Source organism: Triticum dicoccoides, chromosome 7A (genome assembly GCF_002162155.2).
Source record: "Triticum dicoccoides isolate Atlit2015 ecotype Zavitan chromosome 7A, WEW_v2.0, whole genome shotgun sequence".
In the NCBI taxonomy this organism is placed as follows: Eukaryota; Viridiplantae; Streptophyta; class Magnoliopsida; order Poales; family Poaceae; genus Triticum; species Triticum dicoccoides.
Window position 1 is genome coordinate 87,418,767 of NC_041392.1, and position 5,433 is coordinate 87,424,199.

A 5,433-nucleotide genomic window follows, 5' to 3' on the forward strand; every position below is an offset into this window, starting at 1 on the left:
AGGCAATCAGACTATAATGCTTGAACACTCTCACTTAGCCATAGAACTCTATAATTTTAAATTTCGGCGAAGCCCCTAGTATTCGGAAGACTGAGTTCGGGGTGCTATCCACGCCTTGGCCGGACAAAGCCGGTTCCTCGCTTGAAGCGACATAAGCCTTTAAGGACTCGAAAAACCTCTCGAACAGCGACCGGTCTCTCGCCTCATCATGACAGTCAGTTTTAGCTTTCTCCACTGAGGTGCTCGGCCCAGCTCAACTAGGGCACAATCGCAGTGGTTCTTCTAGTGCTACCTTAGCCGATATAGCGGAACGTAAGGCACCAAAACATAGGAGCCGGGCAAACCCAACTATTGACCCAAATCATGATTCGGAGCCGATGCATATAGTGCTATAAGTTCGGGGCGCCGCACTTGCGAAAGTGGACGGACTTCTCACGCCATATTGATGGGTACTGAAGCCCCTGGCGTATTTTGCCGTACCATAGTGTACGGATGCAGCACATTATTAATAAACATATATATAAAAAGAGGGTAATGCAAAAAATAGACAAAAAGCTATGCATTGTTTATAGAAACGCTGCTATGAAAGCGGAACGATACAAATAGTGCGATAAGCAAAATAAATTGGACTATTTAACATGTCCTGGCCAGGGGCAGGCCGCGGAATTGTATTAAAAAACAGGTATACTGCTCGCGATAGAGACCACCTGGGAGTTCCATAATGCGGCGTGGCTCGTCTGCTTCCCTCGATCTTGCATCGTTTGTGCAGCAGTTTAATTGCCGAACGGGTCATCCGAAGTATGGAGTCCTGAGAGTAAGAGAAAAAAAGAAGGAATCCGGCAGCCCCTGGTGCGGTTTAAGCCGTATTTCGGGCGTGCCGTCATAGTGCCCCTTCCCCTGTGCCCATGGTATTTCAAGGGCGTAATTATGTACGCGAAGCGCTGGTTTCGCTATATCGCGAGGGCTAGGGTTGGGGCCGCATTGCTACGCTAGCTCGGAACGTGCTAGGCGGTCTTGTTGTAGGGTACTCCGGGCACGCTTGACAGTGTTCGGCTTTTTGAAGGCCGAACTGGAGAACTGCCTAGAAAGGCTGCTTTGTACTTCTGCTGCGAGCGCTGCCGTGTGCTCCTCCGTTCGGAGGGAGCGTTCAGTGTTCCCATTGACCGTGATTACTCCTCTAGGGCCTAGCATCTTGAGCTTGAGGCATGCATAGTGCGGTACCGCGTTGAATTTTGCGAACGCGGTTCGCCCGAGCAGTGCGTGATAACCACTACGGAACGAGACTATGTCGAAGATTAACTCCTCGCTTCGGAAGTTATCCGGAGATCCGAAGACCACTTCCAGTGTAATTGAGCCTGTACAGTTGGCTTCTACACCTGGTATGACGCCTTTAAAGGTCGTTTTGGTGGGCTTGATCCTCGAGGGATCTATGCCCATCTTTCGCATTGTGTCCTGGTAAAGCAGGTTCAGGCTGCCGCCGCCGTCCATGAGGACTCTTGTGAGATGAAATCCATCAATGATTGGGTCTAGAACCAATGCGGCGAAGCTACCGTGACGGATGCTAGTGGGGTGGTCCCTTCGATCAAAGGTGATCGGGCAGGAGGACCATGGGTTGAACTTTGGGGCGACCGGCTCCATCGCATATACGTCCCATAACGCACGCTTCCGCTCCCTCTTGGGGATGTGGGTTGCATATATCATGTTCACCATCCGCACTTGCGGGGGAAATCCCTTCTGTCCACTGTTGTTCGGCGGCCTAGGCTCCTCCTCGTCGTCGCTATGCAGCCCCTTGTCTTTGTTTTCGGCTCTTAACTTGCCTGCCTGCTTGAACACCCAACAATCCCTGTTGGTGTGATTGGCTGGCTTTTTGGGGGTGCCATGTATCTGGCACAAGCGGTCGAGTATTCGGTCCAAACTGGGCGGGCCCTGAGTTTTTCTTTTGAATGGCTGTTTTCGTTGACCGGATTTGTAGCCTCGGAATCCGGCATTAACTGCTGTATCCTCGTTGCTGTCGCTGTTAACGCGGCGCTTTTGTTTGTTCTGACGCGACCTATCACTTTTGTCCTTGGTATTTGAATTACCAGTGTTCTTGGTTAAGTTGTTACTGCGAGCTAGCCAGCTGTCTTCTCCCGCGCAAAAGCGGGTCATGAGTGTCGTGAGGGCTGCCATAGATTTCGGCTTTTCCTGTCCCAGGTGCCGGGCCAGCCACTCATCACGGATAATATGCTTGAAGGCCACTAAGGCCTCTGTGTCCGGACAGTCAACTCTCTGGTTTATCTTTGTTAGGAACCGTGTCCAGAATTGCCTGGCCGATTCTTCTGGCTGCTAAATTATGTGGCTTAGGTCATCGGCGTCCGGTGGTCGCACATAAGTGCCCTGGAAGTTGTTAAGGAATGCGGCTTCCAGGTCCTCCCAAGAACCGATTGAGTTTGCTGGCAAGCTGTTAAGCCAATGTCAGGCTGGTCCCTTAAGTTTGAGTGGGAGGTATTTGATGATGTGTAGATCATCGCCGCGGGCCATGTGGATATGAAGGAGATAATCCTCGATCCATACCGCGGGATCTGTTGTGCCATCGTACGATTCGATGTTTACGGGTTTGAAGCCCTCGGGGATTTTATGATCCATTACTTCATCTGTGAAGCATAGTGGGTGTGCGGCGCCTCTGTATTGGGCTATATCACGACGCAGCTCGAAGGAGCTTTGTCTGTTGAGTTCGACCCGGCCGGATTCATTGCGTCCGGAGTGACGATCGCCGTCACGTGCCGTGGGGCGCCTGCACGATCCGTAGATCGATCTTGTTTGCCTTGCCTTGTCCTCCAGGATGTCGCCCAGGTCGGGCGCATTTTCCCGTGCCTTAGTATGCTTGACACGGTGCCGGGGCATGGCTTGAGTGGAGGGCCAAGAGGCCTCTCTGTCGCGGCCACGAGGTGGCCGGTCGGCCATGTCATGCGCTGGTGATGTAGGTGCTTCCTCCTCTAGTCGGGGTAGCAGCCTGCGCTTTGGGTAACTCGTGGAGGGGTGTTCGAGTTCATACTCTTCGGCCGCAAGGACTTCAGTCCATCTGTCAGCTAGCAAATCCTGATCAGCTCTAAGCTGTTGCCGCTTTTTCTTGAGGCTGCTTGCCGTGGCCATGAGCCTGCGTTTAAAACGCTCTTGTTTGGCAAGATCCTCTGGCACGACAAACTCGTCGTCGTCGAGGCTTGCCTCGTCTTCGGAGGGAGGCGTATAATTATCGTCCTCAACCTCTTGGTCCGCCGCCCTCTCGTGAGGGCTGGCTTCTCTGTCCTCCTGTGCCGAATTTTGCTAGAGGGGGTGTTCTTCGGCGCTATCCGGAGTAGTGTTATCTCCCGTGCCGGAATCACCATTTTTGCTTTGGCGGGATTTAGAGCGGCGCCGCTGACGCCGGTGCTTGGGCTGTTTCTTAGAGGTATCGTTCACCGCAGTTCCATCGCCATCTCCATCCTTTGGAGTGTCCACCATATATATGTCATATGATGAGGTGGCCTTCCAACGCCCTACAGGTGCTGGTTCTTGTTCGTCTCCTGCATCGTCGTCCATGCCGTCGATGTCTTCGGAGTCGAAGTCAAGCATGTCAGTTAAGTCGTCGATAGTGGCTACGAAGTGGGTGGTGGGTGGGTTTTGAATTTCTTCATCGTCCATATCCCAACCTTGCTGACCGTAGTCCGGCTAGGGCTCTCCTGATAAAGAGAGAGACTTTAGAGAATTCAGGATGTCGCCGAAGGGCGAGTGCTGAAAGATGTCCGCGGCGGTGAACTCCATTATCGGCGCCCGATCGGATTCGATCGGCGGGGGCACGGGGGGCTCGGAGTTCGGAGAGGAATCCGGCTCCTCGGAGTCACAGGCCATGCGGAGTGTGGGGCTGGAGTTCGGCTCGATTGCCTCTGAGATCGCAGCCCCTGAGGCAGCGTCCAACCGCTGATCCTCGATTGGCACAGTGGGCTTCGAATCAATGGTCGGAACCGATGCGTGTGCGGCCTCCAAGGCGCTGTTCGGCGGCAGAGCTATATCATGCCCATCGAGACAGTGCGGCATGCTTGGCTGTGGCTCGAATCCGTCGAAGATCAAGTCCCCGCGGATGTCAGCTGTGTAGTTTAGGCTTCCAAACCTGACCTGATGGCCAGGGGCGTAACTTTCGATCTGCTCAAGGTGACCAAGCGAGTTGGCCCGCAGTGCGAAGCCGCCGAAGACGAAGATCTGTCCGGGGAGAAAAGTCTCACCCTGGACTGCATCGTGGTTGATGATTGAAGAAGCCATCGGGCCTGAAAGTGACGACACAGAGGAACTCTCAATGAAAGCACCAATGTCGGTGTCAAAACCGGCGGATCTCGGGTAGGGGGTCCCGAACTGTGCGTCTAGGCCGGATGGTAACAGGAGACAAGGGACACAATGTTTTACCCAGGTTCGGGCCCTCTTGATGGAGGTAAAACCCTACGTCCTGCTTGATTAATATTGATGATATGGGTAGTACAAGAGTAGATCTACCACGAGATCAAGGAGGCTAAACCCTAAAAGCTAGCCTATGGTATGATTGTTGTATGATGAAGTTGTCCTACGGACTAAAACCCTCCAGTTTATATAGACACCGAAGAGGGTTAGGGTTACAAAAAGTCGGTTACAATAGTAGGAGATCTTGAATATCCGCATCGCCAAGCTTGCCTTCCACGCCAAGGAAAGTTCCATCCGGACACGGGATGGAGTCTTCAATCTTGTATCTTCATAGTCCTAGAGTTCGGCTGAAGGTATAGTCCGGCTACCCGAACACCCCCTAATCCAGGACTCCCTCAGAGGCCATGGCTTTTCTATTGACAGTACTCCTGCTTGACTGGTTTACCCACCATTCCTTACTAGAATCCTCGAGGTGCCAAGTTGAAGTGTCATGGTTTTCTAGATTGAGGCACTCATTGACCAAATTCCAAAGGTGTAGGGTGAACCGACTGTTGGGGAACGTAGCAGAATTTTAAAATTTTCTACGCATCACCAAGATCAATCTATGGAGTCATCTAGCAACGAGGGAAAGGGGAGTGCATCTACATACCCTTGTAGATCGCGAGCGGAAGCGTTCAAGAGAACGGGGTTGGTGGAGTCGTACTCGTCGTGATCCAAATCACCGATGACCAAGTGCCGAACGGACGGCACCTCCGCGTTCAACACACGTACGGTTGGGAAGACGTCTCCTCCTTCTTGATCCAGCAAGGGGAAGGAGAGGTTGATGGAGATCCAGCAGCACGACGGTGTGGTGGTGGAAACAGCGGTGATCTCGGCAGAGCTTCGCCAAGCTCCAACAAGAGACAGAGAGGTGTTACGAGGGGAGAGGGAGGGGCCAGGGACTTGGTGCGGCTGCCCTCCCTTCCCCCCACTATATATAGGGCCCCTAGGGGGGCACCGGCCTTAGGAGATGGGATCTCCAAGGGG